The sequence below is a fragment of the Crotalus tigris genome, unplaced genomic scaffold (assembly GCF_016545835.1).
Source record: "Crotalus tigris isolate CLP2741 ecotype Arizona unplaced genomic scaffold, ASM1654583v1 scf7180000017551.9496454, whole genome shotgun sequence".
Classification (NCBI taxonomy): domain Eukaryota; kingdom Metazoa; phylum Chordata; class Lepidosauria; order Squamata; family Viperidae; genus Crotalus; species Crotalus tigris.
Window position 1 is genome coordinate 1,029,003 of NW_024096469.1, and position 13,594 is coordinate 1,042,596.

Genomic DNA, 13,594 nt, shown 5'->3' on the forward strand with positions numbered 1-13,594 from the left:
TCAGTTTTTTTAAAGATAACTATTCATTCATCCCCAAGAGCTCTCAAGCCACTGAAGAGTGCTGTTTTGGGGTTTCCTTGTGAGAAGCAACTGTCTGGAACATTTGTGGGAAATCTCAAGTCATCTCCGTGACCAGAGAAGAATTACGAAGATCTTGACTACTTGCCAGCCTTTTCCCCTACTATGATTGTGGGTCTGCTTTTAGTGGAGTCATCTTCAGTTTGTCATTTCTTTCCTAGAAATCCCATGACATTTTACAATTTCATACTGAAGAAATTTCAATCCTACATCCTTAATATTGCCATATGACAAAACGTTGTTCAAAAATAAAAGCTATTTGCACTTCTGTGGAAGTTATTCATGAATGAGTGCTCTTATTATATACTTAACTTATGAAGCAGATCTTTTCATGCTTTTTCACAAAAAAAGGTGCATCTAAATCTACAGCCATTTACTGATCATTTCCCCCATCCCCAATTCCCCACCCCAAGGTGTGACTCCACGTGCATTTTAATAATATGCCAATCATTACTTGAGAATGCCTGAGAAAGCCATGCCATTATTTTGATCTCCACTGCACTGATTGCTCATGGACAATTTATTAAATGACTGATACTGTATGTGCCAAGATGGCTTTTGGTCCTCTTGATTAAGGTATGAGACAAAAAAAATAAACAGTAATTTATGGGGATACATGGTGAAATAATGAGAACTAGTGATTATCTGCTCTAAAAGGAATAATAGCAAGCTCTGGGCAATTACAATATTAGAATCAAAAAAGAAATAAACCCCTAAGAATTTTAAAATGGGTTAAGGAGTAAAAAGAATTTTTAAAATGGGTTAAAATGCAATTTTCTCAATTTCTAGGTCTGCAGATTCTATTTTTAAAAGAAGATTCTGCCCTCTTATTAACTCTTCCATTAAAAGGAAAGTGTAAACTAAAGTGTTAAAATGGTAATGAGAAAGTAAGCATATGAGCACCATTCTGAATTCTTTTTTTATTCTTCCTGACATCCACAGTGGCACATAACCCAGTTATGCTATTCATTCTCCACCATCTTCTTTTTCTACATGAGCAGAGCTTCATAGTTGTTTACAGATAACAGATATGTAGCATGAGGCCAGATAACATGGAAATCACTCCCATAATAACATGTGAAGTGAGTCTAAAAATGAAGTGAAATTTGATCATAGTGTATTACCAGAATAAGATTTCAGATTGTCAGTATGACTCATAGTAGGGAAAATTATTACTGCCTCAGAAGAAGTTCACATATTTGCATTAAGTGCCATTTTACAGTTTCAAGATTAATAATTTTTTTAAAAAGTAAGGATGAACATGGATGCTTCCAGTTGAGAACACGTGCAAACATTTCTATATGTGAACATTGACTGAGTGACCAATAAGCCATTTATATTTCAGTAGATTCTATAAAGATATGACATTCTTTTCATTTGTATTGATAGCCATTTCGGGTCTTCAAAAACATCCTGAGTGTTCTATATCAAATGTTATATGGTGATATTTTATTAAAAATTAGTGAAAAGGAAGGATTACCTTCAAAGCAGATATATGGCATAGGAGATGACCTCAGCATAGTTTCACAATATTATTTCTCAGTGTTGCCACTTTATTATTTTAATTTAATTTTAAGTATGAATATGGTCAAATAAGCACCATTCTTTGTTTCTTGGGAAACAATGCAGTCCTAAGCATATTTCTGTACTGGTATTACTGAATAATCAGATGAGTTTTTGTCATGGTCCTTTGGACAAAGAATTCTATTTTTGCACCTATGCATATTTTTGCAGATAACTGCATATAAAATAAGCCCACTTTAGAGCCTTATGAAAGGCCAACAGGATTGAGGCCATACTGATCTCCAGATTATGCTGAAACTTTACATCCTGGAGCTCAGATTCCTGCTAAATGCCAATATCCTGCATCTGCAAAGAGCCAACTTGTTTAAAGCATTTTATCAGTGACAATTACCAAAAGGATTTATTAGACTCTTTGCCCACTGGCTTTTCCCTTTTTTTTTTTTTTTGTCAAGAAGAAATATTGGTTTGTGAGAAAATCCCATGACATCAACCTTTTGAACTCTGTAACCATTAGGGATTTAGAGTTCATTTATTTCTGATCTTTTAAAATGAATGCAAAGGGCAAGTATTTTGACTAAACTTGACTTATAATAATAATAACGTGATGGAGGGTCATGAATATTTTGCTACCTTTGATATATATTATTGAACTGTCCTTCAGTTTTTGGACATTCTGGATTCTTATGTCATAATATAGTTCATTTTTTTCTGAAACTCCACCAGCCCATCCTGAACTTGTCAAGACTATTCTGCAAAGACTTTTTTAAAAAAGCAGGCTGGATACTAAGCTGGGAAAACATCCCTTTCATTTGCCTGTCCTTGAGTATTTGGACCACAGAATTTCTCCAAGAGGCGTCTAGATGAATCCAATTATGTTAAACCCAATTCTTGTCTTGGCATTCCCAAGGAATGTCAAAGATATTCAGCATTTTAAGGTATTCTATGATTTTTATAGGCATTTATATCTGATTTTACAGAGCATACCAGAGTCCTGAGATAGCTCTCAAAGAAAGTGAACCATTTAGGAGGATTCAAAGGCATAGAAAACCTTCCAGGATCTGAAACTATATTTTACCTTCACTATTGAGTTATCGACACACAACTTGCTTTTTTATTGTGCAAATGGATGCTTATGATTTTGCAGTGGGAATTATTATTCTATTTCAAGTTACTGATTATTATAAAAAGTTTTTTTTTTTTTTTTGCCTCATCTGAAAAGTACTTTTTCAAAAGTGCTTTTTCAAGAAAAAACAAAGGAAGTCCAGTTGCCTTTTGAAAAAGCACTTTTGGGACAACCATGATCTGGATGACTGAGAATCCCCATAGACACCTTTTGCCTTGGCTTTTATTCTAGACTGGTTTTATCAGCTAAGACAAATTATGATATTTGCAGCAAAAGGACCAGAAAAGGACATTATCAACATTAAAGGTTGAAAGGTATACTGTAATACCTTACCTAGATCCAGGCTTATCATAAGAACTTAGAACATTTATACACTTCAGCAAAACTCACCCAACATCAAATCTGGTGAGTTGAATTTGTATCTCAATTTAATGTTTACATTACCAATGTTCCGAGCTCACAGAACAGAACAGATAATGTCATTTCCTGAAAGTTGAATATTCTAGCCACAATTTTGAAATCAAAAGATTTTATCCTTCTCCCCTTCTAACTTCAATTGCTGAAATTTTGGGGGCAGGGGAACACATTCCTGGCTTGAAGGAATACCTTGAAGAAATGGCAGTAAGACTTGTTTGCATGGGCTCGGATAGATGATCTTCGGAGAAATCCCCCTGAGGTTTTCTGTCCATTTCCTTGAGAATGGAGAAAAGTGCATCAGAACATCCACTTGTACATTCCTTCTTCACTTAGGGAAAAATTATTTTTAAATGTATCACTAGGGACTTCTTGTAGGTTCTCAGGATTTGATAGAAATTTGATATAAACACTCAGAATTGTTTACTTTTACTAAGCAAATAGCATTTAGTGTCAATTTTTCACCCAAGATTGCAGACATATTTTACAACCAGAATACTGCATTCCGTTACTTCTCTCTGCTGGTACCCTTTTTTCAGCTAAAAGCAATTGCTTGAAATTCTAAAACATAGAACAACTGAATGTTTTTTCTCTCTACTTAATGTTATGCAGTATTAGTGATTTATACCTTTAAATGCATGAGGTCTATAATATTGGTTTAACATATATTTGATTCCATTTCTATATTCTTGTTAAAATATTTAAATTTAGTAGCTGGAACAGTGGGGTTGTACAATGAGCCAGAACACAGTTATATTTGATTGGTTAGAGAGTGCTGGCTCCTGTGTGAGGCAATCTTCACTGTGATTGGTTGCTGTAGGTGTGGAGAGAGCTTTTCCCATTTTCCTTGCCTTTTTCTTCTGGGTCCTCTGTGTGCTCTGTGATTTACCCCATAATGTAGTGATGTGTCTGATTATCTTGTTTGTTGTATATATAGATGTAAAATATATTTATTTATATAAAACTACAAGTTCGTGTTCTGACTCCATTTGGACACCTGCTGCGCAATTCCCTGATAATTCTACCAACTCTTCTAATCTAGAATTAAGGAAGGACTTATAGATACTTATGGCAGTTTTCCCTCTGATTTGAGCTAGCAGTTGGTATTTCTCTGAGTAATCGAACTTTTAATCTTTCATCATCTTCAATCCAGACCAGGACTATCTGCATGGGGAGACAGATCCCTGGGTATCTTATACTTCAGCAAACATCCCTAGATTTTGTCCTCATCTATTTTGTACACCTAGGGTCACTCGCCATCAAAACAATACTTCATGAAAATCCAGCTCAGGTTTGACAAGCCACATTGTTCTTTATTAGAACTTAGATATTTATCAGCCATCATTGCTTAGGTTCAACTTAAATTACTATTTATTACCTCCATTATCTTAGTTTACCTTCCAGGTCTCCTGTCCGGAATTTGGTATCATAATGACCCCACTTCTAATGCCAACCCAACATTAGACTTCCAGCTTCCCTTATCATCAAAACTAGGGTAAAGTGTTGGTTGGGGTTCTGGGAGGCCATATGAACAACCAGCAGGAAGAATGTAAGGCAGTAAAACCACTATATAGGTTGGTGTTTTAAGAATAACACTATTTTGCTCCAGGACATTTAATTGTCTTAAGTTAGAATAGAAGTGAAAGCCTATGTCTCCTCTGGTCACATTTTCCACTGAGGTCTTAATGTTCCTATAAAAACTTCATTTTTTGATGAAGGAAAGTAACTTGACAGGAAGTGAGGTCTGACAGGCCAGAAGGGTGATTCAGTATTTGAGATACTTCATATTGATATTGATTCCATTGGTACTGATTCCATTTTAACATTTTCAGCATTACCTAGATTAGCTAATGAGTCCTGGAAGAAACCATTCCTTGTACCCTAGATAAGTGAATGCCTTGACAACAGTGGTGGGATTCAGCCAATTCGCACCACTTTGACAGAACTGGTAGCTAATTTTTTGTTGCCCAGATCCAGAATGGACTTCTGGAAGCGGCATCCACACAGAGAACTGGTTGTTCACATATTTGAATCCCACCACTGCTTGGCAATCTTTATCAAATTCATGGAAAAAGCTGTTAAATTATTACAACTGCAACCAAATTCTTTATTGTGAAAGTAGCCCAGGATGGATTATCCCTAGAATAAGCCTATGCTTCCCATGGACCGTGAAGTTCATTGCTTGGGTTTGGTAGGCAGAAATATATTCTCTCAAGGCCTCATCCTTTAGAATGGCAACCTGCCAGAGTGCAGGGGACATTATTAGCTATTTCTCTGAGGGAAAAAAGTCTCCTGAAATATAGCATGTCTATCAGAAATGAACAAGCAGGCCACATGGCCATGCTGTGGCTAGGAAGTTTAGATCGACACCCCCCCCCCCCCAGATTTCCAGAGGCTAGGTAGACCTGCCCCTCTTTCCACTGCTGGAGATCAGGTAGACCAGTCCTACTCTAGTTCTCTGGAAGCCATGTAGAGTGGTCCCACCATCACTGTGGTCAACTACAGTCAAACTGGCAGGAAATCAGAAGTTGCTCTTCCACTGCTTTTTTGTCCTTGGTCCTTCTGTTTCTTTGTTTAGGTAAGGAAATTTCTCTGAAACAATGGCCCAATGGGTCATGGGCTATCAGGTTCTATTTAATTTTACAAGTGATTGACAATGTTTGAAAAGGACCAGTTGAAATATTACAACTGGTAATTCCATAGCGTCCGCCACAAAATTGGTTTTAGCACTTCTCATACTGTTACAATCTTACAATTGCTTTCTACTTTCACAAAACAGCATTGTTCATCACACAAAGTTTTTCCCTGAAGTTTCTCCATAGTACCCTTCACTCTAAGTAAGCATCCATTTGAGCCTCTGGCTATTGTTCCACTGCATGTTTTCTTGATGAAGTTAGCTTTCCTTCAGTCAGAAGAACAGGTACATCTGTAGCTTTACAGATAGATTCATCATTTTAAAGTTTCTTAAGGACAAAGTCCTTGAATGACCAGACATTCTTTTACTATCTAAAGTTATGTTTCAGTTCATGTTAAGTAAAATATTATTCTATCTTTTTTCCACTGCTTTCCTTTACACTGACACTTCCTTACAATCTAACAGAATAACACAGTTGGAAGGGACCTTGGAGGTCTTCTAGTCCAACCTTCTGCTCAAGTAGGAGCCCTATATCATTCAGGACAAATGGCTGTTCAATCTCTCCTTGAAAGGCTCCAGTGATGGAGCATCATGACTTCTGGAATGAAGTCATTTCACTGATTAATTGTTCTCACTGTGGAGAAAATTGTCCTTATTTCTACGTTGCTTCTCTCCTGGATAAGTTTCCATTCATTGCTTCTTGTCCTGGTGCTTTTGAAAATAAGTTGACCCTCTCTTCTCTGTGACAGCCCCATAAATACTGGAAGACTGCTATGATGTCACACCTAGTCCTTTTCTTTGTTAGGCTAGACATACCCAGTTCCTGCAACTTTCAGAGTAGTCTACAGAAACGTTTTCCTTGAAGTTCATAAACAAACCATCTCTTTGATTAACTTACTGTTGAATATCAACAGACAACTTACCATTGTTGTTGACATCTATAAAGCATTATTTTTTATCTGTACAGAATTCTTTTTTCCTTATTCTGCCATTCTTAATGTAGTATTCAATATCATTCCAGTGCATTAGTTATTATGCAGTTAAAACCATATACTATATAGCAGGTCTTCCTATTCTACAAGGGTTCTCATTCAACCAGGGCTGTGGTTGTTTCTTTGCTACCTGGTCACAGCCATCAACTTTCATTTGCCATTATATCAATGGCATCAGATTAAGAGCATAGATAGCTTGCAGACAAGCAGGACTATTTTGCCTGCTTCATTGGTTTCCTGCCTGCTAGTCAGCCATTTGTGTGATGCACAATGATTGTTTACCTGTACTGAAATTGGCTCTTAAAGTGAACATCTATTCATTCAGTAACCAATCCTTCCTCCCCTCTCTAACTGTGTACAGAGACTTCCTGCATTAGCTCAAGAAATGAAGATAATTCAAGAGATACTGTGCTGAGCACAGGAAAAAGGTATTGCATATAAAAAATAATTAAGGTAGAATAATCAAGAAGTACATTGTGCCGGTGTGTGAAATGATTTATATGACTTCACAGATAACTACTTTGAGAATCATAGTTACAGGTAAGAAAAGTATTCTTAGGTTTCATTATTTTGGTCCAGAGAGGTGAAGAAAAAAATTTAAAGGTAGATTAAATTAATAGTACTGTATTGGGGATAATTCCAGAAAACTGTTGAGATCAGTATTACAGAAACTGGTGCTTATAGCTACCTGCCAAGTTATCTAATTGTTTAAATATGTAAAGGGAAGGAAGGAAGGAAGGAAGGAAGGAAGGAAGGAAGGAAGGAAGGAAGGAAGGAAGGAAGGAAGGAAGGAAGGAAGGAAGGAAGGAAAGAAGGAAGGAAGGAAGGAAACGACATAGCACAATTTTTATTTCTGACTCCATACCCATTCTATAAAATAAAACAGCGGATAGCTGTAACCAAATGCTTTCCTTGAATATGTGCCCTGTGCCCAGTAAAAAAATAAGCTGGTTTTGTTAAAAGGGAATTGCGCCTCCCCTGGTAATTATGTGAGATGTTCTTAAAATTCCAAATGTACTCAGCAGCACTGAGATTCCCACACAGTATTTAAAGTATGATAATGTGATTCAGAATTTCTTGGTATGAATACACTTAAAATATGTATAGAGTCTGGTTTTGATCCTCAGTATATCAGTATCAGATCAGAATAACATGCTGGACACAGAATGTCTTCTGATTGTATTGTAGCACTTGTGTCTAGTCAATGTTACTCCTTTAGAAAAGGTAGATGGCAAAGCTGCAACTGTTTTTCCACCAAGCCTAGTGAGGGATAGAATTACCAGACTCTAAAGCTGCAAGCATAATTTTTTCTGAATGATGTTGTTAACAAAGGTCACCAGGAAATAACATCACCTGGAATCAAATGTTACATCCTGGATGCTCAAATCTTGCTTTTGCTATCTCAGCAGATTTTGAGCAAGGTGCCAGAAATACCTTTTTTCTGTTTAATTTGAATTTTGTATGGGGATTACTCCTTCTCAATCAATCTTTCTGAGGTTAATAATAACAACAACAACTAGAAAAATTAATAGAATTCCTGTTTTATAATCGCTGCATGCATTTTTGTTCTGTGCCATTCAAATATGGAGATAGTGTTGTAGTATTAGAAACTGTAGTACAATATTCTATGATGTTGTGATTTTCATGCTACAACAGTGTTTTCATTTCCCATATGAGCTGCACCATAAAAATCTACAATCCATGATTCTGAAAGCCGTTCAAATACTGATAGGAAAGAGACAAGAGATAATTTGCAAACATCTTTTTTCCTCTGTATTTCTGTCTAGTTGATAGACTTTCACATGTCACAAGTAGAAGAGATGGCAATATACTATTTTAGAAGAGGATATTCGACTTGAGATGTGTTTTTGCAAATATGTCACTTTGGAAGTCAATTCCATTTTCTTTCTTGTGGCCAAACAAGCAGATATTGAATAAACATGTATGACATCCATATTGATCCTAAAATAGATATATTCTTAATAATAATTAAACATCCCATCTGTATCTGTCTGTATTCTTTCTTTCCTGCTGAAGGTTAATTATATCATAACAGCTTAATGAGGCTTTCAGTGCCTCTCTGATACTTTTTTCTTGAACTGAATGGTGGGAGGAAAACCTTTTCATGTGCAGAATCCCTGTAGGTTTTCTGGAGAACTGTTGTATTTAGAGTTATCTGCATTTACACTTCTGCACTAGTGGTACCTATCTAAATCTCTGTTCAGACAGCCTCCCAGCTACTACAAATGTTGCTGAGGCTTCTAACATAAAAAAAAAGAAAAGGCAAAGAAAAGCCCTGATCCAGATCCAGATCAGGGCCACTGTGGATGGTATTGGGAGAGGATGACTCATTTCTTCCGTTTCTATACTTTTCCCATCCTAAGGTACTTGGAGGTGTGTAAGTAAACCTATGAAATTTCTACAGAGCCCCCATTTTTGCTAAGCTGCACTAGAATTTTATCTTTGTCGTGACAAGAAGAAAGAGTTAACCCTTTTTGTCCAGTGATGTGCTAGAGCCAGCTCACACTGATTCAAAAGAGCCAGATGTTAAATTTTCTGGAAATTTGTGAACTGGTTGACAACACAGGTGAGTCTCAATGCTTAGCATGCCAATCATTTAAAGTTTGGCATGACAATGGCAATGCAATTGGCAGAACTGGTTATTAAACATTTAGCAACACAGCACTGCTCCTATCCTATTTTAAGGACACAGCCCTTGCAGGAAAGTTGATTTATCTTTATTTGGGGTGAAAATTAATACCTACTGTAAACTCCCAGCACTAATACTCTCTCTAGTAAAGCATATTGTATAAAATGAGCCAAAATGTTAAGATCAAATGAATTCTGGCAAGACTTGTGTTGTTGTATTTTAGTGGGTCTAGGACGCAAATAAGGCAACTGTACATTATGTTTTCTGTCCCTTTCTTATAGATTTGTGTGAGTAGAATTTTACAATAGTTGTTCTTTCTCCTAATCTTTTGCCTGAAGATACTTTATGACTGAAAGAAATCCAATTCCTTCCAGATGCTATTACTTCAGTTTTCCACCTATAAAATATGTTTTTGAGAATCATCTCATCATTCATGAGTTTTTATCCAGTGTCTCCTTATACTTGATGACAAGTACAGATGCTGGAAAGACATCATTTTATTAATAATTAATTACTCATTCTTGGGTCTGGGTGCAATGATTTGGTCCCAAGCCAGTGTTTTTTCACAAAGCCAAGGTCTATGAAGCATTTCTTTTTATTAAGGACTGTCTCATTCCAAAAGTGGCTGCTGTGCACAGGAAATAACAAAAATAGTTATTTCTTCTAAAGTTGTTTCAGTTTTTCTCACTATTATATTTTAACTGTTTTCCAATGGAGAGCAGGCAACAAGGAGATACAGAATCATTTCTTGCATCTCTAAATTATATGAGTAATGTTTTCATTACAAAATAAAATCAGCTCCCTCTGATCTTGCTACAGTGGGGTGTTTTTCCATCAACCAGTTTCTTTGTTCTTGATGTAGTGTGAATCTTTTCTGGAAAATAATCTTCTTTTACTTCTTGACTCTAATTCCCTTATTCTGTTACTTCAAACTCCAGGATCCATCATCCCCCTCTCTGCTAGTTATTGGTCCTATTGCATTAAATCTCCACTTGAATAATACTTAAGGATATTAATCTGAGCCTTACTTGCATTCTCCTAATTTAATCTTCCAGCCATTTTGAATATTGAGGAAATCACTGCATTTCCCCCCCCCCCATCTTTTAGTGGCACTGTGGGTTTCTTGTCACAGCACAGTAGAGGTGCACATCATCTGGTAAATCCCAGCAGTAGAAATTGTGTAGGTCTCCCAGGGTCATGCTGTAAACTAGAGCTTTAAACTCAGCTGGACTCCTCTGAGCTGAATATTTCATCATGGAGGAATCTAGGCTGCAGTTTATGTGATAGTGAAATTAATGAGAGGAGGAGAGATTTGTAGGTGGCATGTGTGAACAGCAGGAGCTGCATCCTCAGCTAAGCACGTCTCGTGATTTCCTCTTTGCTGTTCTTTGATTTTTCTCTTTCTCACTTAGTTCCTAGCTTGTAGAGTTGGAAGAAACTACATAAACCATTGAGTTGAACTGCCTGCTAGGTGCAGGAATTCACATTAAAGCATCCTTGACAGCTGATCTCCACTTGCACACATCTGCTAAAGGAGAGTCCACTATTTCTCTGAGTAATACTCTTGAGCTGTTCTCATTCTGTTACGAAGTTTTGTTCTAACATTCAATTAGAATATATTTTCCTCTAATCTGCTTCCATGTCTCCTGAAAGTCTAGCATATTATATTACTAGAGGTATTTGAAAATAGTATTATGTATCCTCTTTGTCTTCTCTTTTGAATGCTTGCAAGGATGAACTACCTTAGTTCTTTTGGTCAGTTCTGCTTTCTCCTATATGCTTTCTCTCACGATTTCATTTTCTTTTCTATTTTCATCCACTTATCCTACTGTGGGAAAGTGAGCCCTTTCATCTTCTTTCATCCCAGGGGGCAACCCTTCATCCTCATAAGCTTACTTCTTTGTTGTTTCTATAGGTTGTGGATTGTAGCAAAACTATCCATATATCAGATATACTATATTAGTAGTTATATTATCCTTCTGTTTTGTATTGGGACTAAGCACATCTTATGGTGCCTATTTCATTTTTATGGAAGAATAATCAACATTACTCCTAACTAGTATGTTTCTTTATTATGTGTAAACTGCCTGTAAGACCTGCTAGATATTTAGAAGAGAATAAACAAAGAAATAGTAGGTCTTTAAGGAATATGGGTTCCATTTTCTTCTGGATGAAAAGTCAGGCCTTAGATTTCTGGCTTACATTTTTGTGAATAGGTAAAGACTTTTTCACCACAAATAGGATCCTTTGGTTGTTTTGGAAAAGCAAAGCTTAACTTAGAGATCTCATTCTTTTGCATCAGAGCTTTACATTTCAGAATGATGTTAAAATGTACATTTGAATTTAAAACATTTTCTTCAAAGTCTACTCCTTGTTCCCAATATTCATTGGCTAAATATTCTTATTCATCACTTGTGAATATACCTTGCATTGATTACTGGTTTTAAGAGCAATATTGCATAAGAGAGTAGCAGCTACCTTTCCTTACTGAAACTCTACTTGAATCATGGTAGCCAATCTCTGATTCTTGAGTCTCCCAATTCAATAGTGCTTTTAGTCTGGTATAAGTCAGAATGCCAGCACCTCACTGGCAAGAGCTTTTTACATAATATGAATCATTATAACAACATGAACTTTGCGTCTTAAAACCACTTTGATATAATTTGCAAGCAGGATACAAATTGCCTTCTTTCTTATGACTATTAACCAAGACCGGGCAAAAGGCTTAATTTTAGCAAAAATGCAGAGTGATTCCTGTAATCTTCATATCCAAGAGCAAAATCACACAAAGATAAAGTGGGAGAGGGAAAGTGAAAGCTAGGTTTGATAGTTGAATTTTATAGCTGTTTGCCAGAGCTATGTAGAAAAACAGAGCAAAAGCATCAAGGAGATACAGCAACCAGAAAATGTATTTACATGTACCATTTTGGTTTGTATAGATTATTGAATAAATCACAATTAACTGGATATGTATAATACAGTATTGCTATCAGTCATGGTTTACAAATCATAGTAGCTGTATTAACACAACAGGCCCATAAGCTCAATGAATCAGCCTTAAATAAAATTATTATATGGCAAGGCAGGGCACGATGGCTCAGCGGTTAAGATGGTGGGCCTGTCAGCTGGAAGCTGACAGCCTGCCTTTGAGACCAAGCACCCTACAATGGGGTGAACTCCCGCTACCTGCCCTATCTCCAGCCCCTTTTGAAAGCATCCAAATGCAAGTAGATAAATGGGTACCAGCATTCCATGTGGCTTGGCATGTAGTCATGCCAGCCACATGACCATGGAAATTGTCTTTGGACAACATTGGCTCCCTTGGCTAAGAAACGGAGATGAGCACTACCCCCTAGAGTTGGACACAACTGGATAGGGGAAACCTTCACCTTTACCTTTGTACGGTAAGGCAAAAATCACTGAAGCAGTATCATCCACCCCCAAACTGGGGATAATAGGAATTAAAATGTTAGGCTAAAGATTTCCTGACTCCTGCGAGTCCCTTGGACTGCAAGGCATTCAAACCGGTCAGTCCTAGAAGAGATCAACCCTGACTGCTCTTTAGAAGGCCAGATCCTGAAGTTGAAACTCAAATACTTTGGCCACCTAATGAGAAGGAAGGACTCACTGGAGAAGGGCCTAATGTTGGGAAAGATTGAGGGCAATAGAAGAATGGGACGACAGAGAATGAGATGGCTGGATGGAGTCACTGAAGCAGTAGGTGTGAACTTAAATGGACTCCAGAAGATGGTAGAGGACAGGAAAACCTGGAGGAACGTTGTCCATGGGGTCGCGATGGGTCGGACACGACTTCGCAATTAACAACAACCCATCATGCAACAGATAAGTTGTCTTCAAGTTGGTGGATCATTCATTATTGCATACATAAGACCCCTTATGAATTAACTCAGGAATAGTTCCTACTTGCCTTCTTCATGCTTCTTGTCCATGGGGTCGCGATGGGTCGGACACGACTTCGCAACTAACAACAACAACAACAAAAAGATTTCCTAAACTAAAAATGAGAAAATGAGACCAAAATAGATGGGAATTTGGACTGCTGTATTGTTTCTTCTTCAATCTGGGAATAAATTTCTTAAGAGTAAAATAGAACGAGGAAGCTTATTATAAATTGTGAGGGAGATGGTAAGCTGCTTTAGAATTTAGGAGTTTGGTTT

At 37.0% G+C, this 13,594-nt stretch overlaps 1 protein-coding gene across 12 annotated transcripts in view; it reads left to right on the plus strand.

Annotated features, from left to right (window-relative positions):
- The window catches only part of CACNA1A (calcium voltage-gated channel subunit alpha1 A), a 328,550-nt gene that overhangs the window by 74,439 nt on the left and 240,517 nt on the right, over positions 1-13,594 (plus strand). The window lies entirely within an intron of this gene.